We start from the raw sequence: 23,732 nt of genomic DNA, 5'->3' as shown, positions 1-23,732 counted from the left end.
GGAAAATATTAATCATCTACAAAGGAATTCATAGCCAGACATTTGCCACAGCAGGAAAACTCCTTAGCAAAAAAAGAAACAAAAAAGTCAGAGGAACTTTGATGTTCAGAAGCCCTCTCTGCCAGATGCATTCAGATTGCTACAAACTGAAAAAAACTGAGCACATACTCATGACATGACTTCTTGAAGTAAAGCTGTTATTCTTTTTAAATAATGTTGGGTTTAAACTGGGGGTTTTCCCAATAACAAACAGTTCTGAAAGGTCAGTCTTAAAGCTATACAGTTCTATCACACTATCTTTCCATTAAAAACTTGGTAGCTTCTCTAATCCAGACATTTTATTAAAATTAGCAAGTGCCTCCTTACAAATGAGATTAACACAGTTAACCAGAAAATTGAATCCATTTTGTTTCAGCTCATATCTACAGAGCCTTCAAAGACAACTTCACTAGCTCAAATACAGCTGCAGTTTTTAATTAGGGGCAAACCCTGAACCAATACTCATTTCATTTGTTTTGCTCAAATAATTCAGGTCATAAATACCTAAGCAGGAACTTAAGTTCCTGCTTAGGTATTTATGATCTGAATTATTTGGTGCAGCTCTTCAGTCTGATTTTGAAATTTCATTTACACCTAAGAAGTACAATTTCATCACAAAACCTTTGATCTCAAGGGCTAGGCAAGAATAGGATGTTTTTAGCACTAGAACAGGAAGTCTCAGCCTTTAAGGTCTTTCAACATCAGCAACAAATCCCTTGAAAAATCCAACCCCAGCTGTTTCACTGGTTATAAAAATTTATGAACTACTGAAATCAATTTTCACCCAAGACACCGTGCAGAGGATCATTAGTAGATGTGGCACACTTTGTAGGTCTTGCTAAATTTGAATCTTCAGGTTTTGATCAATGTTTCAAGAGACACAAAGCATGGATGGATCTGTAATGATATTCCAGCCAGATCTCAGTGAGGGCAGCTACAGATACTCACAGATCATGTGTTTCCCATGGCCACACTCTTCCCTGCAATGGTCTGCACCAGCCACTGCAAGCCCATCCATCAGTAGATGTGGGTACATGCAGATTTGGTACAGCAGGTTTGCAAGCTTACTCACCACATTTCTGCTATTATACTCCTCCCCTCAAATTTTGAACCTAACCACCACTCCACTTAGGTCTGGTAAGAGATGGGGGTCATAAAGATAATAGAATTCCATGTAAGTTTCATTAAAAAAAAAACCAAACCCTGACCCTGCCAAGAATACTGGGTGTCACAGCTCAAAGAAAACTGCAGCATGAGCCCATATAACTGGACACTGCAGATTGATCAGCAGGATAAACTTTACAAATTATTGAATCAAGGCAAGAAGTCCTTAAAGCCAATCAGCAGAAGACACAAATCAAAGGAAGCGTGGTAGGGGTTTCATCAGCTGTAGAACTACTCACCAAACTTTGCATCCCTGTATTTCTCACTATCCTGTTCTCAGCTCTTTAACAGCATCCTCCTATTCTGTTTCTGCCCAGTATTTTCTAGATGCAGGTACCAGAAAAGAGCAAGAATGAAACTGATGGCATCCCAGGCTGTCTCATTCCGATGCACTTGGCCAAGATAGTTTTTTCCATGCCTTACAGCCAAATTTATTACCCTCATTGTTTGACAAAGGCTAGGAATTCTAGTTCTGTTGCAATGTTTCTCCTTACAGAATAATGCTTTCAATTCCACTCCTCCTGTTTCAAAAGTCTGCTTTTAAAACCTTTGTACTGGTTCCCTTGCTCTACAGACACCTTTTAAGTGGTGCTTTTCTCCACGTCACTCTGACGTACACAATCCCTCCACCAATCCCTCCTTTCAAAGGCTACTTGAAAACACCCAGGCCATACAAACTTTCACACAGAATCAACATTAGCTGCTGGCTTAAGGGAAGGCTTTTTCCTATTCTTTAAGTGAGGTCATTGTCCCAAATATTTTGATTCCCCAGCTGAATAATTGGTGCAGTAATTCCTGACTTGCAAAGTAATTTTATTCTGGAATATCACTTTCATGGAACAATTAAAGCTGGAAGGGACCTTAGTTATTCATGCAGTGTGGGGCCTGACCCCAGTAAAGCATAACAAATTACCTGGAACATGTAGATAAACTAATACTTGCATTAATCCTGATCCCAGTGGAACTAAACTGAAGACAGACAACATTTAAAACTACATATCCAATTTTATCAAAACCACAGAAAGTGTCTAGTGTAGGTAGAACAGAGAAAGAAGAAAAAAACATCTGTGCTGTCTGCTTTAATTACTACAACAGAGATGCCCAAACACCTTCCATATACTTCTGTAATATTCTGCAACACAGGGAGAGAACCATGTTAAAATCCCAATTCTTCCTAAATCATGGGCCTGAAGTAAGCCCTGCAGATATCCTCCTAATGTCACAAAACATTGAAAGCACAGCAAAATGCAGGAGGCTCATGATGCAAGAGGCTGTTAGCACAGGGAGATGAAAACAACCCTCCCCCACAGAGATCCTATTTTACTCGCTGTGTAGCAGTGCACAATATACACCTTCAACAAAACATCATCAAAAACACAACTTTGACACCAGCTGTGGCCCAGACTTAACTCTGTATCACTGTATTAGCATCACCCTACCAGTCTAACCTAATGCAATTCTGCTGCAGTAGCCAGATTATTTCCACCACTTGCTTCAGCAGCTGAGTTTCCCCTCAGGCAGGAAACTTGCACAGTTTCAGATATAACCAGCAGATGCCTCTTAGTCACACACCTCATATTCACAGGAGATCGAGCAGAATTGCTGATTACTAATTGACAGAAGAAATGCACCATTCACGTGTACCTCTGGGCTTTATCCATTAGAAAATACTAAATGCTTATCACACGTATTGATTCAACAATTACAGGGTTTGTTTGGGTTTGGTTTTTTTTACAGTACACAGAGAGAACTGAACAGGGTGGCTACATTCAGACCAAAGGTTCATCTCATCCTTATCTTGTCTCTAAAGGTGGCTTTGGAAATGCAAATAGGAAAAAGCTAAACCAACACAAACACTTCCTCAAAATACCCTCCTAGTCTCTACTAATTTGGCACTCAAGTACTTCCTGAATCCTGAGGTAACTTCTCTAAGATGAAGACTCTTGACAAACTTTTTCATCAGGAATTTGTTCAGGTGGATGCTGAACTCAGATAAACTTCCAGCTCCCACCTTATAACAGCACTGTCACCACACTCTGTTCCTCTGCTGTGACTCCAACCTAAACAGAAGATCAGATCAGTTATTGATGACCTGTTCTTGATCAGTCCCTTACAAACATCAACTACAACACTGAAGCCTACAACCTCAATTATTTCCTCTGGGTCACCATGCACTAAACAACCTCCAGATCTGAACCAGTGACATTCTCCTAGCACAACCACCACAAGGTCCTCACTGCAAGTTGTGGCTGGATTTTTGTAAGTGATGTTTTGTTTGTATCTCCAAATTACAAGTTATATGAAACATGCAGACATACCTTCTCCATTCTACTTGCATTTCTTCCCTCTGAAGTGACCATCACTCGGACAGCTTAATCTAAGGAAATACTTTCAGGCTGCATTTCTATAAAGGTAACTTTGTAAAAATTGAAGTAATGCTTCTCATAACTTTTTTTTTATGTGAGCACTGACGAAAGCATTTCATTCTAAAATTTTTATAGTTTAAGTGAGGTTTATTATTACTGGCACACTTTGAAACACTTCCTCCTTCCCTTCCCTGTCCAGTCAGGAAAAAACTTCACCATTCTCACAAAGTTACATCACACCAACCTCCTCACCTACAAGGGTGCTGGATGATGCTGTATTAGATGACTAATTTCATTGATGATAAAGACTGAACCCTGGTTCTGGTAATTAATTACACATCCACATCTTCTACTTAAAATAGAACTATATGTTTACACAGTTACACATCCATAAAGCAAACAACTTACATTTCTGTATCGCTCTCTCATTTTTAAACCTGTTGTATTATCCTGAAAACAAATAAACACCAAATAATTTCTGTACTGACTGCAGACACTAAAAGACAAGACTTCTAAAACAAAAACCTAGAAGATCTTTAACTGAATGTCTTTAAGGCTGATGTTATATTTTATCAATTTTACAGTGTTGGACTTCAACTGGCCTACCCACCAGTGCTACTTCACTGCAATTTTTGAAGCTCCCATAAGGCAGCCTTAAGATTGTTCAAGAGTTTAAAAGACAAACAACATGCAATCCTGCTCTAATAAAATTCAAATCTAGCATTCATTTTTCTAAATAACCCCATACCGTCTGGTTTTGGTCCAACATCAAAGCCTAAGACAACAACAACAAAAAGCCTTCCAAAACATCACCTCAGTATTTTTATTCCTTAAACAACATTTTAATCCAAGTGTCTCCAGCTAGGCAGCAAATACAGCAGCAACAATGAGTAAGAAATATCACCAGTTTCAATTTGGTTTGAGAAGCAAGAAATAAAGGAACACAGAATAAGAAAGTAATTTTTTTTTTACTTGACATTTTGAAATGCATCATTTTCCATTTAAGGGGTTCAATTCTCTTTGTTAGTGCACAGAGAGTGACTCAAATCAGATAAAAATCACTAAATCATCAATTTCCATTCAATGATGATATGTCCTCATGAAGCTTTATGTTTGAGTTCTCAGAGATGACAGCAGTAGCTGAGGTTCCACAGGAAAGAGGAATCTCAAGTACATAAATCACAGTACTAATGCACTGTAATGAAGACAAATCTATTTTATTAAATCAATCAAAATATTAAATATTTCCTGAGATCTCCTTTGTATTTTTCATAAACAAGCATCTCTAAGAGACGTAAATTAATATTCAAATACAGCACACCATTTAAGAAGATGAGACTCTAAAACAATCTATTGCTTGTCTGGTTTGTTATCCTCTCCCCAAAAGGTCATTTAACTTCCAGTATTTGTCATTTCTGCCTGAATTCTCTCCCTCTGCCTTTATCTTCTACACAGCTTTCTTTCACTGTCCCCTTGTTCTTACCAGTTTTGCTCCAACTTGCTTTTACAAAAGAACAAACACAACCCCAAAAAACAAACAGAACTTGGTGGGAATAATAATCCCTTTCTCCCCCTCCCACAAATGTGCCAAGTGAGGCCAATTTAAGCAATTTCTCTTTCTCCCAGATACATAAAATTTTTTACAGGACCACTCTCAGCGTTGGGAAAATGAAGCACACAACTGCCTTCAAAGCCAACAAAGCCACATAAAAAAATACTTTTGTCTGATTTCATTTCCCCTGCCCCATTTCTGCTTCCCCTTTGGATTCTTCATAAATCACCCATCACTACTACTCCTGAACACAGCTCATATTCAAAGAAAGTATTGCACAACATCTTGTACAAACATCAGACATTTTTTTCTTACATTTTCAGTTCCCTTTGGGAAAAGATATGCATTAAACATGCAATGTTATCAGTTAAAACTTCTGCATCTTTCCCCTACTCCAAATCAGTTTAACTGTGCTATGCTCTAGTTTCAGGCTTGTAGTAAGTAATACAAAGAGTAGAAAAACCACCAGAATCTCCTTTTCTTCCAAATGCTTTTGACTGCACCTTGCTACCACATCCTTCCCCAACAACAGCATAGTCGAAGTGGGAGGTTACTTGTGCTAACAAAGGTGCAGGAATACCTTTTTTATTGTGTTGATACAGAATAATAAACTAGACGGAGCCAAGAACAGCAAAGCACTCTCAAACTTCCATGTATCACTAGAAATATCGGCAAAGCTCCCGGAGGAAACAGCAGAGCTGTTTAGGGATGAGCTTTGTAAACATCCTATTTTTCTGGAACCACAGCAACGCATCAACCCGGGACACGCGAACCCTGTCCAAAGCCAACAAGGTGATGAACAAAAAGGAAACGTAAACCTGCTGGGTCTCTGCAGCGACCGCCAAGGTGCCCCCTACGCCGGGCACCTCCCGAGCCGCGAGCTCCGTGCCGGTGACAGCTCCCCGCCACCCCGGAGACTTCACCCCCGGGTCCAAAAAGCACCTCGGGCACCTGCGGAGCGCGGGCAGCAGCTCCGGACGGCTCCGCGCCCCGAGCGGCGCCGCTCCAGCGCTCCAGACGCGCAGTTCCAGGCTGGAAGCGCTTCCCGCAGGCAGCGCCGCCGCCGCCCGGCAGAGCCGCGGGACGGGACGGGACGGGAGGGCCGTGCGGACAGCGCTGCCCCGGGCCCGGGCCCGCCGCTCGCAGGTGCCGCCCGGCAGCGCGGGCAGCACCGGGGCCGCGTCAGGGCCGCGCCGGCGGCGGCAGCGCCCGGAGGCCGAAGGTGGCGGCGACCCCCGGGAGGGGCGGGCGAAGCGGGGCACGGCGGGGAGCGGAGCGAGCGGCCCCCGCCAGGGCGGGCCGGGACGGCGCGGGGCCCGCAGCTCGCCCCGACCCTCGGGGTCCCGGCGCCTACCTCGGCCATTTCCCCTCGTCCCTGCTGCTCCCGGCGGGAGCGCTCCAGGCTGCGGGCAGCTCCCCCCGATCCGCCGCGCTGCGCTCACTTCCGCCCGGCCGCGGGGGCGGAGCGGGGCGGGGCGGGCGCTGCGCCGGGCCCGGCCCCGGGGCCGCCTCACCTGAGCACGCACCGCCGCCGCCGCTGCCGCCGCGCCCCGGCCCGCACAGGGAGCCCGTCCCGCCGGGGCGGCCGTGGGGGGGCCGCGGGGCCGGGTGGCGCTGGGGTGACTCTCCGTCATTTCCCCCCCTTATCGCCCGATCTTCCCAAGAATGCTCGGCATGACTGGGAACTTGCCCAACGGACCAGAAACGTCCGTCGGGGGGGCTGGAGCCGCGCCGCGGACACAATGGACTTCCTCAGCCGCCGGCAGCGGGGGAAGGGCCGGGACGCGGCGGTGACGCTGGGGAAGCCGGGGAGCCCCCAGCACGGGGCTGGGCTGCAGGGATGAACACCTCCGGCGCTTGCGACCCCGGTGGTTTGGAGCAACAGAGAATTTTGCTTAACTAACTTCAGAAACTACTTGGCCGGCAAGGGCAGATTCCTGTTGTCAATTCCAACCTTCCTGACATACCAAGACGTTTCAGAAAGACCAAATATTTTGGTTTGACCTTCACAATAGCTTCAAAAGAACGAAATGCTTTGGGTATGCCCTAAAGTATTGCATGTGGGATTTCATACAAAGTTTAGACAATGGGCCTTTCATAAGATCACATTAAAAGCTGTCGTGGACATTTAAACGTAGCAGTATTATTTTTAATGTGGATGTAAAAGAATTCCAGAGGGAATAACTTTATATTCCATCCCCTCAAGGATTACTTAAAATAAGAGAAGTATTCCGTTCATGCCTATTGGTACTTTATTCTGCACTTTTAGCACACTGAAATTCCGAAAAATACAAACACTTAATGAAGCATAGAAGACACATGAAAAGAAGACACATCAGTTTAGAAGCTACAATATAAATGAACTATCAAAAATTAGTCAGGAATACATTGCTGGCAGTCACATGTTCACTGTGGATATATATAACCATCATTTTAGTATCTAAGCATTTTCTATTGGATAGGTCTTGACTTGACACCATTAAGGTCAATGAAAGCCCTTGCAGGTGACTTCAAGATGAGCAAAATGGGGAGTTGGAAGACTGACACAAAATGTGTTCCTGGAGAATCATCACAGACATGACTGTAATTTCATAGATTACAAAAAATTCCCAGAGTTCTTACTACCCTTGTGATCTAAGCCATCAGGAATTTTTCACGCTGACTCTTATTAGGAGTAGAAATCAATCCTTTCTAATGCCATTCCTGTTTTGACAATCAATAAGCAAATTCTGCTCCGATTTTGATCAGAGTGGGGCATCAGTAGAAGAAATCTACTCAAAAAAAGAAAGCTCAAGGCTCCTTTCCAGATGGTCTGTCCAAATCCACCTTCTTTTCAGATTGCATTTTAGACTTTTTGTCCTGGCAGTCGTGTCTCCTGGCCACCTCCTCTGCTGGGCTCCTGTGGTGATCCTGGCCAGGAAAGACCTGTACTTGGAGCAATTAGTGACCCACATAAATGATGCTTTACAGAGGCACAATGTCTTTCTGCTGGATCCTGCTGCAAACCAGTTCCATGGTGTTTGTGCTGCTTTCCCCTTCACGCACAGGTCACATTAAACTGCTCCCAATTGCACCTATGACTCACTGGCCACAGGGCTTAGTGCTGGGATAACCATTTGTCAGTGTTTCATCCATTGCTAAGTAAAGGAGCATTAACCTGCTTAGTCTGAACAAAAGGCAGTTGCCACACCCAACAGTTTCAACAAGATCATGTTGGAATGAGGTATCTTTAAGGTCCCTTCCAACCTAAGCCATTTTATGATTCCATGATTCCATGATCATGGCTATTTGACTGACCAACATCCACCATGTAATTACATAATATGTGACAGTAGGTCAAATATGAATCCTTCTAGTTGAGATAGGAAAGATTACTTGGTTCATTCCGTGGATTAGTGAAGAATTTTAAACTATTATCAAGCCTGTCTATCAGTGTCACTCTAACTGTAAGAACTGTCTATGCCTTTACTTGGAAATGATTTCCTTCTTGTCAACAAATTTTCTTGCTATTAGTTATTTTAAAAAAATAATTTAAGCCCATCCTTTTTAGCACTATCTCATTTTTGCAAGGTATTCTGAAGGTACTTCATGTTAAATAGGCACTGATTTCATATTATCACACTGAATACAAACTGAGTGTGCTATTCTTCCTTTGCTTTCCCAGAGTCACAGAATCATTACAGTTGGAAAATACGTCCAAGATCACTGAGCCCAACCTTTGATCGAACACCACGCTGTCAACTAGACCATGGCACTCTGCCATGGCCAGGCATGGCACTTGAATGCCTCCAGGGATGGTGATTCCACCACCTCTCTGGGCAGTCACTTCCAGTGCCCAACAACACTTTCAGTGAAGAAATTATTCCTGATGTCCAGCCTAAACTTCCCCTGGCACAACTCCAGGCCATTTCCTCTTGTCCCGTTGCTGAGAGAAGAGACCCACCCTCACCTAGCTACAACCTCCTTTCAGCATTGTAGACAGCAATAAGGTCTCCCCTGAGCCTCCTTTTCTCCAGGTTAAACAACCCCACTCCCTCAGCTGTTCCCCAGACCCTTCACCAACTTCCTCACCCTTCTCTGGACTAGCTGCAGCGCCTCAATGTCTTTCCTGAATTGAGGGGCTCAGAACTGGGCACAGGATTCAAGGTGCCATCTCACCCGTGTGGGCTCCAGGGGGACAATCACTGTCCTAATCCTGCTGGCCACACTATTTGTGATACAGGCCAGCACGCTGCACTGCAGAGCAACTCCAACACAAGCACTTTTGCCTCTGCTTTCATTGTTTCTCAGCTACATCCACATTACCCAATACCAATTATCAGGTGCACTTGGGAAGTGGTACCAGCCAGTTTTAGAAACAGCATTTGTGTGTCAAATGCCGCATAGCCTCTCCACAGCTGGGCAGCCACAGGAGATCTCCTTCAAGAAAGACAACTGGTTAGCCTTGGAAGCTCAGCTTCCAGGCAAAGTGACACTATTCCCTAGAGAGAGCTGAGTCGAGAAGGGAACAATGGCATAGCCTGCAGACCTGCTTAGGAATGGATGATTACAAGTTAGCCATTCCCACATGCAGAAATGATGCCAGCTTTAAAGTATTTCTCATACAGGAAGTTACTAATGTGCCTATGTAAAAGCACTGCACAAAGTGCATGTCTCAGCAGCCTCACTGTCTTGTTCCTGTGTGTCTTCTCTGTGATACACAGACCAAATGCCACAGTTGCCCAGATGGTTTTCAGGAGATAAAACTATGATATTCTCACTTGGTAAAGCTATGTCTTGTAAAAAACCTCTACAATTTATTACATAACATTTTAATGACAATTTAAATTGCATACCACAGACAGAATAAATGAGAGAATTTGGTTAAATATTTGGAGAGAGTAAGTGCGGTGCTTGCTATGCTGATAGTCAAACATCCCAAAAGAACTGACACACAGCATATGTAAAGACCAAATCAGCTTGTGTAACTAACAAAATTGACACTGGTAGTAACTGGAAATATGACAATCTGTCACTGGTAGATGCTTTTTTAAACAATATCCAGGATACAAGGAAGCCTGAAATATAGCAAGATCAAAAGGACGCCTACACATAACAAAGCTTAACAAATGCGTTGTGGTGACTATAACACAGGGGAAGTAAAAAACGAAACAAAACCAAAACACACAAAACCCAAAAAACCAAACACCCTCATAAAAAAAACCCCAACAAACCAAAACCAATCACTTTAAAGCCAAAATGCCCTTAATTTTCTTCTGAACAAAAAATGCATTTATGTGCCCCCCAAACTTAATAGGTGAGTGCCTTGAGCTACTGGAATTGCTGCTTACCTTTAACTAACTGGAAGGAATAAACTTGATGTCCATTGTTAGAGGGTCCTTTCTGTAAATGACAAATTGTTAGTAGGAGCACAGGGATTATTTAAAGGACAAATGTGCTTCCTGTGACAATGGGAAGACAGAGCATATCCTACCAAGGACAAAGACCTCTTCGCAGAATCCATGCCATGTACCAGAACATGATAAAAAACCCATGCCCACTTTGTGCAGCGTGGAAATTCCTGGGATTTTGTTCACTGGGGTGTGGACTGCAACAAAAAGTTTGGATTTGAAAGTAGACCGACTCAGACCATGCAGGAAAAGAAAATGATACAACTACATCTACAAGTTCAGTAGGAGGCTGCTCTTAGCATAGCTGCTAGATTCAGTGATGTTTGAATTAAAGAAAGAACAGCTTTTATCTTATTATATTTATCTTGTTATATTTTCTTAAATCATGTTAAATATGCTGAGAAACTAAGCCTAACCACACTAAACACTAAAAAAATCTACCAATCCTTAGGTAATCAAGACACTGATAGCCTCAAGGTGACCTCTAAATATTTAAAGGCAACAAGTTTTAAGAGCTAATTTTGGAATAACTAGTAATTTGTATCAAAATTGCAGTCAGGGGTTTTTTAGTATCTATAAACTTTTTTTTTCTCTGAAGACCAGCAGAGGGAGACAGGTTCTATTTTACTCTGCATGAAAACAGAAGATTGTATTACTTTAAAAATGACACCCTCTGAAAATTCACTATAATTTCCTATCTTAGGCTTGTAATGCCTTTTCTTGGTCATTTTGAACTCTATTATTACTACTCACTTTTCTTTTTTTTAGTGCTTATCCAAGGTTAAAAGGTTATTGCTTGCATCTGAAGACGTTTAGCCAACAGCATGTTCTTATTAATACTTCCCTATGGATTTCTCTCAGGGAGAAAAGGGATATCAGTGTAAGTAATGACTGAAAAAAAAATTAGGCTGTGGTTTTGTTTTTGTTGTTTCATTGTCATGCAACAGCTTGCATGTGTTTGCAGCATGTCTAAAGTCTGCATATGGCTCTCAAAATCTAAACAATAACTTCAGCTGGCTTTACATATGAGTTCCATATTTGAAGACTAAATATAAGAAGCAAGTTCTGTTCTATGTTCATCTGTTCTAAAGTAAAAATCACAAAAACAACTCCTGGTGGTTTCAAGTGCAAGTAAAATGTTCTCTTGGGTTAATTTCTTAGGACCCAGGTCTTGCTTCAGGAAATGAGAATTTAGGCATTACAAGCCAAAATATTACTAGAGATCTTGGCACAGAAGCTAAGATATGTCTCATATGGTTTAGGCAATATTCTCTACAAAAAGACATAACAGGGCATACATTTGAAATTAATATTTTTCATATTTACCCATAGTTTTGCAGGCAAGTTATGTCCAGAAGAGTCACTAGAACAGGGACCTGAACAGAAATAATTTTGCATGTCACTAAAATTGTTTTACTGTAAATAGTTTGTTATAGTTTTGGAGGTTTTTTTCTTTTAAATTTTCATAAACTCCCTTTTGCAGATGGTTTATTTACACAGAGAAGAAACTGTAAGAAATGCTTTTTGGATAGAATGTGCTCTAAGCAGTATGGACGACTGCTATAATTTTAAATAAATCTTTTAAAAAATGAAATTTCTGAATATTCCTAAAATAGACTGCAAGCAGAAGAGTTAGAAAATGCATGCAAAAAGTGTGTCAATGCTGCAGTGTACTCAGGAGGTACTGTGGGACAGTTTGTAGTCTGTAGTGTGCTGTGCTGAGGGCTATTACTGTAAGAAAGGTGCCAGAAAAACCTGTGTGAGAAACTGTGGGCAACAGGATGCGTGCCTGGAAATAGCAATCATTCCTGGGGCAAAGATAATTGAGGCAATTGGGAAGCCTGCTAGTATTTAAAATCCCAATCACAACCTGTCATGCTTAATCAGACATCCAAAGGCAGAGGATGATAAAGCTTCATATTGAGTACTCACTTGAATTATCCCATATCGAGAAGTTCAAACAAACCAACCAGCACTACCAGTAGGAGTCCTACACAGGAGGGAGATTTCCACAGGCTAAGAAAGGGGTTATAAGGTCTTCTCCCAGCTGCCCATATTCCTGGAGCTCCATGAAAGATCAAAGCCCTTCCCAACAAAATCTGTTTTTTCCTTTCTGGTACAAACTAATTGCATGAACTCCTTCTAGCTACCCTATGTTCCTCAGTAAAAAAACTTCAGTTCTTTAAGCATTGCAAGCCCATGGAAATATTCTAGTATTAAAAAAGTATTGAACCATTCCTTATGTTATGCTTTTACTTGTAGTCACACAGTGTATATGGCAAATTTAAATTATCCTGCCAAGTACATTCATCAAGGTGTTTTCATATCCCTGTCCAAGGCTAAATATGTCATGGCTCTGGCTCTTAATCCTTGTATTTTGGTATACAATTTTTTTGTACTTTTCATAGGGGAAGTTAAGTACACAATGTGTTCGCTGGAGGACATTTGTAAAACCAGTTTTCAGGTTAAGGGTCAATGATCCAAATTCTGGAAGCAGCAAAATTATTTTTAAATGCCTTAAATCCTTGCCAGTATTCTTTAGTTGCTAAATAGGCATCTTCTACTTAGGGATGACAGTTATGTAACAGTGGAGCACTGGCACATTATTCAAAGGGATTTATTGCTTTCCTCTGCTGCTTGCATTCATGAGTAGAAAGACACCCATGCTTGAGGGACTAAACTGGAGAGAGCTTTAATGAAAATGATCTGAGTTTGGTGGAAAACTTTTCAGATAGGATTGCTGTGGTCAGCCCCCAGAAAAAGGAACCAAATAACATCAGAGGCCAACAGCATTAATACATGTCACAACTCACTGAACAACTTACCACAGAGTTTGTGTGCGTGGGAGGGGAAAAAAGCAGTGTGCGGTCATGTGTGCACAGCTCACTGAGAAACTTCAAGGGAGGGGCAACAGCTGATGAATGTACCACAGAGTTCTGGCCTTGTTACAAACCCCATCTTTGTGGATACGCCATCCAACAGAACACTTCCACCAAGTGTAGCAGGAACTCCATCTGGATTGAGCTGGAACAGCCAAGTGTGGGTGTGCAGAGCACACTGGGAATGTCCCTTCTGATCTTCTAGGGTGCCAGAGAAATCACCCGTCATATAACCTTCTTGGGCTCCACGGTCATCCTCCTGCAATGAAGCAGTGACACATCAGGCTGTGGAGAAATACAGCCCTTTCCTAAGAACACAGACAATACTGAAGCATTTGGAAATATTAATGTTAGGAAGATTACTTCTTTTCCAAACATAAATGCACTGCATTAAATAGTAATGGTCCTTTGCTTGAGATAAATACTGAAGAGTAGCTGAAGGATGTGTAAGAGGATATGGATAAGGGAATGAAACCACAGTATTGGCTAATTCTGCCCATGATAGCATACCTTCAAGCTGAAAGAGAGTAGGTTTAGATTAGGTATTAGGAAAAAACTTTTTACTGTGAGGGTGGTGAGGCACTAGCACATGCTGCCCAGAGAAGCTGTGGATGTCCCATTCCTGGAAGTATTTAAGGCCAGGTGGGATAGAGCAGCCTGGTCTAATGGAAGGTGTCTCTGCCCATGACAGGGGGTTGGAGTTAGATGATTTTTAAGGTCCATTCCAGCCCAAACCATTCTATGATTCTATGGTACCTAGTTTGCCACACTGAAGCAAGTATTCAAGATTATGTGTGTATGTGGTGAAAGTACAGAGTGGTCTAACAACTCTTAGAAGCCTTTAAATCAAATCAGTTTTAGCTACCTTGTTTTAACTAAATCCCAGGCTTTTCAGAAAAAAAAAATTAAATTGTGTATATGTCACCTTCAAATGTTACTTCTACTAGAATACTGCCTAGTCTTTTGGGAGAGCAGAAATTCATTATCCAAGTCAGGAATCACATCATCAAGCATGATCTTGGTTTTGTGTTTAAATCAATGGAAGTTGTGCTCTTTTTTCACTGAAAGAGTAGCATAAAAAGAACAAAACTATCTTTGCCTTATTCCACAAAAAGTAGTGGATGGATCCACTTGCAGTGTTTTGGCATCCCCAAAGGTACCTGCCTGAATACTTAACCCATGGAAGCTACACATTAAAATACCACATTAATGAAAAGTTACATCCTCCAGCTATTTATTCATTCTCTGTTAGCAAGGGCATCCTGTCCTCCTTAGTCTCACATCATTAAAAACAAGTCCAACTCCTGGTCATTAGGTTATGATATAAAATGCCCACCTCCCATGTAATATTAAAAACCTTGAAAATCCACAAGGTTTAAGCGAGAATTTTTCTAAAACCTGGTAGTCATTGTAATATTTAAAACCAGAATAAAGATTAACTACATTTTCCTGAAGCAGCAGAGAATACACTGATCATCCCTGACCTCTCTCTTAGGTTGAGAGATACTTTAACAGCTTGTTCTAAGGACAGACAGAAGTACACTTTTTTCAACTCTGAAAATATATGAAACATTCCCAGCCTTTTAGAGAATTCCCTGGATATTTTTGAGGATGCACACAGCTTTCACTAAAGGGGGAAAGTACAGATTGGAAACAGATGGGGTTCTTTTTTTTTTTTTTAATAAATTGATTGGTATCACAAATCCTACAACTTGGAACAATCAGGCTAAAAATCCTATTCTCAATTATACCACTTCTACATCCTTATTTTTTCTCATATCACAATTTCATAAGCTCTGCAGCCACTGCACAGTTTTCTGAGGAAAAGGACAGATAGCTTGACAGCTGTAGAGAGCTTACACTGAAAGCATTTAAAGAATCCTTCTTTAATCTGATTTTGGTGGAAATTAAGCTTTACTCAACTCATGTTCTATTTGCACTGAAATTAACAGGGGTGATCTCAAGGATGAGTAAAACATCCCTGGGAGCCTGGAATGGGAGGAAGGGAGAGAGGGAGGAAGGAAGCGAGGAAGGAAGTAAGTAAGGAAGGAAGGAAGGAAGGGTTTCTGTGACAGTGTGTACCACAATACAATTTATTGACATGACATCCAACCCCTGAATAAAGGGGATTTCCAGCAAGCCCTGGAGTATTTTCAGCCACTGAAAATCAGGCCACATGGTGGGATGTGGTTAAGACCAGAACTGGAGTATCCAGCTTACCACAGGCTTTACCATAATTATGAGATTATTTCCAGAAAGTCCCTTTTAACACTAAGTTACTTTACAAATACTAATAATGGTTTAATTTCTTTTCAGACACCAAAATTCAGAGAATTCACTAACCTTTTGGAGTTAGTGAATAACATTCTTCTACAGCTGCCCTTTCCCCCTTTCTTAAATAAGCATATAGGTTAAGGAAACTCAAATAAGCCTGATAGATTATGTCACCATATACAGTTTCAGGGACCCAGCCCAAGGTGTTTAGGAAGAAAACAGACTAAAACCCTGGAACTCATTAGAAACCACAAATTTAAAATTAAAGAACAAATATTGTGTTACACTCTCACCTAAGTGCACACATGGAGATTAGAGAGGACTAATAGAGCATGACTGGCACCTTTGCAAACACAGGACTTCAAAGATAAATACACTGCCTCCTAATGGCAAAAGGCAGACAGATGTGATGACAGAGGTAAAGCTTGTATTGAAAGCTTTTTTTTAAAACCCATGTTTAAACTGTGATCATTAGCACTGGAAATGAATGTTTCAGACTGTTGTAGTGAGGGAGGATTTAAAAGAATCTGACAATGATATCTTCTTGCTTTGAAAACTCTGAAATAATTCAATAACTTGACTGCTGTCTACTACTCTCCCATAGTGGTACACAAATCAGAATATTTTGATGCAAGACATCAGTTCTGCCCCCAAATTTGAGTCCTATGAGGGACGCAGTGCCTGCAGTCGTTAATGTGAAGAGAGTTTTGCCTTGGCCAGATGATAAAACCTTAAGACTGAATATCTGAGAAAAATCTGTGCAGGCATTTCAAGGGGTAAAGTTCCTTAAAAGCTCAGAAAATGGTATCAATTTTAAAATAACTCAGGAAGCAGTATTTGTTTCCATCTGTGCAAGTAAAGCAATCCATTCAGCATGCAGACCACATAATTTGTTGGGTAGGCTGGGGAAGAATGACTCTTCAGGAGGACTTGCAGGGTGTGCCTGTGTTCCTTTGGATGAGAAGTTTTGGGAAGAGGCTTACATGGAGAGATGAAAAGGGACTGTTGTGAGACAGGCCTTCCTTGTGATGAGACAACTGAGCCTACCCTGTTTCTAAAATGCAATTATACACCTATAGCCTGTAGAGTCTGATAACACTTTTACAAGAAGGAACAATTGCAGAGCACTTTCAGATAGCCTGATAAAAGCTTTTACTTCATATGTTGCACTTTTATTGGAGGAGGATATAAAATATGGAAGGATGTGGGAATGAGGCCAGGAGATGACCTCAGCAAAGAAAATAAGGTCCAGAAGAACTGTTAGGAACAGAAGAATAAAGAACAGAAGAACTGCTGTTGTCCTGATGTGTTTTATAACTCAGTCTGTCCCTCATTTCCATCTCCACTACATCCCATGACTGCAAACACTGCAGCAATTGCAGCAAATACCATAAAGAAAGGCAGCATTAGCTACCTTTAATCCAACATCAACACCAGAAAAGCAGGCAGCAAGTGGCTAACCAATTCTAGGAAGTTCTTAGCTGCTGGTTCACAGGGCAGCTTTTTCACTTCTAAGTTGTATCAACAAGTTGAAATTTGACTGGCTTTTTATTTCCAGTGTTGTTGCTGCTCCACAGTCCGGAAGAACTTCCCTGCTTCACAATCTATGGAAACCTTGGCTTAGCATTTCTCTGTTGCACAGAATAAGTATGAACACTAACCACCATAAAATATTTCATACTAAAACTGCCTTTAAGAAAGAGTGTCTGAATAATTATAATGTGATGGTCATTTAGTTGCACAGTTGATTTGATGACGGGCTTCCAAAATTATTTCAAAGGTATTACTTTGCCTTTGATATCATATTGCATTCCTGCTTCTGCAAAAATATATTCTCGAGAATAATTAGTCATAGGATTATGTGGAAATCTTGGTCTTCTTCCTCCACAAGGTTTTCTGCTCCCTTTGCTTCAAACTGTCCTCTTCCTGTTTCCCCTCCACCCACCCATGGCAGGAATTGATCAGATCAACCATATAACTTTTCATCCAAATTAGATACATTCAGTAAAATAACTAGTTAAGATACAAAAGCAAGTGTCTATATAGAATCCATCTTTTGAACTATAATTCAAGCTGTGCAACAAAATGTTTTCCTGATCTGAGATACTTTGGGATACATAATTTCTTTTGAAAGAGTTTGCATTATGATTTATTTCCATTCCTAGCAGCACAGAGAAGCCTGTGTTTCCACTTGCTAGACACACAGCTGTGCAGAGACAAGAAAATTACAAACATTGCTCTTTCAAATATTCTCACCCAGCCTTATTTTTATGAATACTTTAGGACATGACGAAAAATATTTGCAATGCTGCATTAAACATATCTGAATTAACAAACAATAAAGATCAGTGGTTGATAAAGTACAAAGGGTGACAGAAGCAGAGCACAACAACTTTTAATCTGCTTTTATGTTCAACTAGGGTTTATGTAGGTCAATGCAAACCTTGCAAATTCCCCTCTGGCACATCATTTGTAGAAATCTCCCTTTAAAATTTCATCAAAGAAAGGAAAAGTTGGGATGATGTCCCTTTCTGTAACAAAGTTGCTGCTTGTCACAGATTATTTACACATCTTGCTCGTAATACTACTTCTGAAGAGAAAGTGTTTCATGTCTGAGATAGACTAAATGTTTCCTGATGGCCAGGGTCCAAAATAACACAGGATGGAGCAGAGCTTACAACCATATCCTCCCATTCTTGTAACATTCAAATTTCCTCAGCAAGTTTTTCAGGAATAAGATAGTGTTATGGTCCAACAGGGACACCAACAATACTTTTTAGTAAATACTGCTATACTGCTCTTTTTTTTCAGTGTGAGAAACAAAACCATATCCAGTCTATAACTTATTGTTCCAGTGAGCACACAGATATATTTTGGGTATTTTGTTTTCAATTTTCCAAAACTGTCGATATTGTCAGCTCTGGTCTACAGATGTCCACAAACAGGCATGTTTCAGCACAATGGGATGAAACAGTGGACATAAGGACTTCATGCTAGAAGTCTAGGGACAGTCTAGAAAGGCTGGGGAAATGGCTTCCAGACCAAAATACTCTTACTACCCTCTGACTCAAAGATTCAGTCTTCAGCACTTCATTCCCCATGGAAGCGCAGCAGGGGAAAATGACTCAGACAGGGAGGGGACTGGGGAGTGAGAGCCACTTCTGCTCAAACAGCTCTGAGGGGCAGAAAAATGAAAGGCCATGAATCCTGGTTTGAATCCTCCCTTTTCTTATTTTACAGAGGGTGTATGTTTAAAAACCTAAAGGGAAAGGCAGACTTTTGGCTTGTACAATTCATGCCAATGAAAGGCAATGGCAGTTTTCATCCACAGTGCTTAAAGAGCAGAACGGTACCTTTCACAATACACATAGGAAAAGTGTGCCCTGAACTTTAATCTCTTAAAGATACATCAGATTCCACCTCATCTTTCCTCACATAGCAGTTAACAAGCTTATACTTTAATTCTGATTTGCAATCCAGCCCAAAAGGGGGGATAAGTCTTCACAGAGCAGGAGAGTTGAGAAATTTCAACATGCAAGGAAAGACAGGGACCAATGTTCAGCATGTACCACTGAATCTGCCACAGGATTTCATTGTTTTTTTTTCTTGTTATGACAAATTGTGACCATTTCTCTTTTCTTCCGGCATGCCACTCTTCATGGGAATAGACCTGCATATCATACTTACCATACAGATATACAATGGATTTATGCTGCAATGTAACAATTCCTTTCATGATATTCTATTATTTTCCTAGCAATTCCATTATTCCTAGCACTTGCTATTTTGATCTCCACTAAGCCTTGCACTAACAATACCATAGAACCTTTTTATTCCACATACACAATCTGAGCAAAAAGAGGAATAGATTAAAAAAGCCAAGGCTGCCTTTTCCTCAAGGCAAGTCAGTTTACATTACTGACATATCATTTACTGCTTCACCACCCAGCTACTGAATATCATGAGATACTCTGCAGATATGAAGAAAAAGGTTTTCTTTCCTTGTGGTTCCTCTAAGCAATTCCTTAATTCTAAGTCATCAGCAAACTTTCTCACATAATTTTGTAGCCCCTTTGGGAATTTTATTATAACATTGAAGCACAGAGGCCAGGTATAAATTCCTAGGAAATACCACTGCTGACTCCCCCTGCCATTAGTCCAAGGTTTATAAAAAATAATAGTAAATAAACTTACCCAAACCCCTAAACATCACAAAAATAAGCCCACATGCTGACTGCCCCTTTTTGCCCATCAATAACTGGGTGATAATCACATGCATAAAGCTATGACTAGAAAGAACCTGGTATAATTTTAAAAGGCATTTTAAAATATTACTACCACAATCTCGTAAATATCTGATGGATGCTTAGCCTCTGCCAAATATTCAGATGCTACTTATTTGCTTTATGATGAAAGGGGCACTTATAAACTGTAAATAAATTGAAAAAAAAGAGTAATAAAATATTGACTTGCATGAGAAATCAAATAAAAACTGCATCAGGAATCAAGTGCTACACTCTCCTTTAATGAGACCCTTATATTATTTCTTTTTGCATGTGAGATTTGTGTGATACACATGCACTATATGTTACCACATATAGCCTTTTGTTCTACTTCTAAAAAATGTTTCCATTACTGGAAATGAGAAGCCAAAAAATTGTTGTGATACACTTCCTGCTGCAACCACAGCAGGAAATGTATCTTTTACTTCTTGTTTTTCTTGCTGTTTGTTATCTCATTTTCAATGCACCCTCTCTTCAGTTAAAAGTGCCAAAATTGATCAGAACAACTTAGATGTCTTACCTCCTTCTTACACAAAGTATCACTCCTCTTCTGCCTTCTTTTTCTGACTTTTTCATGTGGCTTCAAGTCTGAAATTATCCTTGTGTCCTGTACCAGTATTAATACTTTTCTACACCTTCAGAACAGTTCTCCCTCAACTTTACTCCTTACCTCCAAATATACTATAGGTCCTACCTCAGTTCTAGCCCTAACTCTCAGTTCCCTCTTATTTTGGAGGGAACATCATGCCTGTTTCTCTGAACACATGTCCTTCTGTGTTTCTAAAGCAAATTTTTCAGGCATGATGTGCTCTGGTGAATCGCCAATTTGTTTGGCCACCACCAATCACCTCCTTATTTTCCATGTGCCTCAGCATAGTTCAAGAATCCCCATTGTCAGAGGGGTCATTGACACAGCCCCAGAAAGCTGGGGATGCACCTAACCAGAGGTTTTCCACCCTTCAGTTAAAGGCGTTTCCAGCCTGACATGAAAAAACCATGTAAGTATTCGGAGAGAGAAAAATAAGTGGCACAACTATCAGCTTGTGATTGAGAGGGGATCAAAACAACCCTGAAACAGTCAAAGCTACGATGGAAATCTCCTCCAGTCCAAGCAGCAGGCTTGACAACAGCATGGGGCGTGTGAGAAGAAAACGGAAATTAAATCTTCCAGCTGTTGTCTACTTGTTTCTAAAGCAACAAAATCATAGAATAAAAAAAACCCTTACACATTCTTTCAAATCCAAATTGACCCTCCTCCAGCTTATAACAAATATCCCTTGTCCTATGACTACCTGACCTTGTAAAAAGTCTCTCTCCAGACTTCCTGTAGGTCGTTTAGGTACTAGAAGGTGCTCTAAGATCTCCATGGAGCCTTCTCTTCAGGATGAGCAATCCCAGCCATTTCAGAGGAGACAGCTAGCTGGAAAACAGCTGCAGCTCCAGGGAAACCAACTCACAGCTGCCCTGATTCTCACCACACCCACCCTCTGCCTGGACATGAACACATGTGCACCACACCAACCCTTTGCACACCTGCACCTCAGTGGCCATGTGTGCTTGTTGAAAATTACAAATTTTCTAATCAATTTTTAATTAATTGTTTTAATCAGTCATAATCAGTATATTAATTATGAGCAGCATGCTAGTCTTAAACCACTTCTAGCCAGCACATGACCCTGATATGCTTCATTGAGCAAGGGAGAGAGTGAAGGATTGTTTAAATTGGATACAAACACAGAAACACGAAATAAGCGAGTTGGAAGGGACCCACAAGGATCATGGAGTCCAGTTGCTGGGCCTGCACAGCACCATCCCCAGGAGTCACACCATGTGCCTGAGAGCATTGTCCAAATGCTTCTTGAACTCTGCCAGGCACAGTGCTGTGACCAGAACAGAATTTATAGACTACACAGATGTTTTGCAGAAATCAAAGCATAAAGAAAATCTGACAAAGACTCAGTGTTGGAAAGTCCCTAATGGAGGAAAAGGATACTAAAAAGACTAAAATTATGGACTAATTAGCATGAGCAGTGAGAAATCAATACCCAATAGAGGATAGAATACTAATGAAGGATTTGTGCTGCTGAGCACAAGGCCCATTGCACAGGAGTCTCATTCTCCTGTCTGTGCCAAACCCACTTGGATACCATGGGGGGCTGTGTCACAGGCCTTGCTAAAATTGCAGTAAATGGCCCTCACTGCTCTTCCCTTGTCCCATGAGGACACTCCCCGCCTCCAGGCAAGGCTCACGTTGGTCCCACCGAAGCTTGTCCTCACAGATGATGTCACCTCATCCTTCTGTGCCTCCCAGCCACCTTCTGGCAGTTGTCTGAGGAGGACAGGTTCTCCCTGGAAACCTGTGGGAAGGCTCCAGTACAGGCACTGCCTCTGGCTCTTCCTGCAAAGCAGGAATGGGTAAACAGGAGGCCACAAAACAGGGAGAAACTTTGTTCTTCATATGAGCAGAGAGTGAGGGCACACTTGATGTGCTGTTGAGGGGACCCCAAAGGCTGAGGAGGCTCCTGGGGAACAGTCCCTGTGCCCAAGGGACGGCCTTCCGTGCAAACAGCGAGCCCCAGGAGAGGGGCCCTCAATCCCCACCAGCCTCCCCTGCTCCCACATCTGGGCACAAATTAGAAAAGAATGCTAAACCACCACAAAACTCTGTTTCTACAGTGAACTGCAGGGTAGGAAAACGGGTTTCTAACCTAGAGCAGTATCTCTGTGAGAGAAAGGAAAAGCTCCAAGAAGTGCCAGCCCTATTGCTTTAACAGCTTTGTAACCACAGATGTCACCACAGTCAGCTAACATCCCCATTTTATTCTCACCTGCAGAAGCTACAGTTTCAAGCACCACTTTGCCCTCATTATAATTAATCCTCAACCCCGTGGAAGTTTTCAGTTTCTTCCCTAGGCTGAGCAAATCCCTCAATAATTTATTTTTATCTCTAAATTGTATAAACTATTGCAATAGTTTCCTAAAAAAAAAAGCCCAAACCTTACCCTGTACATACTTATCTTGTAAGTCAGAGTAACAGAAATAAAATGCACAGTGATAAAAGTTTTGCATGATTTGTACATTAGTGCATCTCTTTAAAGAGGAGTACAGGCTTACAGTACTGAGATAGCATAAGAGGTTACAAGTAGAATTTATGCTTACTCCAGAAATCACTATTTTATAGGAAGTGCCGTGCATTTGCTGCAACAGCTAGTACTTACCTGTCCACTAAGAAAAAATTGTATTTTTGAGTCCTTTAAGTGCTGAATAAATGCTCAATGTCCACAGAAAATAACAGCCAAACCCGCCAGGTACCACACCTTGAAACCAGGTGGGAATGGAAATCCACAAATCAAACCCCAAGCTTACACCAAGCATTAACAAATGCAAACGTCGAATACGATTTCCTAAACTGTTAAACCTGCACGGGGGCCAAGAATTTTGTCCTCTAAAGGGAAGCAAACACCAGGTCTGAACACAGCTAAAGCTCAAATGAGCGAAAAGAGTTAGGAACAGGAAGGAGCAGTCCCGGGGAAGGACGCCTGGGAACTCATTTTCAAATTCCCACACGGCAGCCCACGACCGGACACGGGGCAGTGCCCGGCGCAGCGAACAGCTTTGCAGAGAACGCTGCTGGGGACAGGGAGCGAGCTGTCACCGAGGCCCAGGGGCACGGAGAGCACGGCACGGAGCAGGACAGGCGCACGGCCCGCTGCCGCCCTCACGCCCGCCACCGCCCTCACGCCGAGTCCCGCCCCCCGCCCCGCCGGTGACGCCAGCGGCGCGCG

The 23,732-nt window shown here is 41.7% G+C and overlaps 1 protein-coding gene across 3 annotated transcripts in view; it reads right to left on the bottom strand.

Moving 5' to 3' along the window:
- The window catches only part of PIK3C2A (phosphatidylinositol-4-phosphate 3-kinase catalytic subunit type 2 alpha), a 49,259-nt gene extending 42,696 nt beyond the window's left edge, over window positions 1-6,563 (bottom strand). For 2 of the 3 annotated variants that reach the window (XM_084208419.1, XM_084208421.1), the window contains exon 1: window positions 6,476-6,563. The gene's annotated coding sequence lies outside the window, so the exon portion shown is untranslated. Of the gene's footprint in view, window positions 1-1,442; window positions 1,517-6,475 lie in introns of those variants that run through there. The other variant, XM_084208420.1, reaches the window with a different exon arrangement.
- Between the last annotated feature and the right edge of the window lie 17,169 nt (window positions 6,564-23,732).

Source organism: Fringilla coelebs (genome assembly GCF_963513975.1).
Source record: "Fringilla coelebs genome assembly, chromosome: 6".
In the NCBI taxonomy this organism is placed as follows: Eukaryota; Metazoa; Chordata; class Aves; order Passeriformes; family Fringillidae; genus Fringilla; species Fringilla coelebs.
This window is presented reverse-complemented; position numbering and strand designations above follow the sequence as displayed.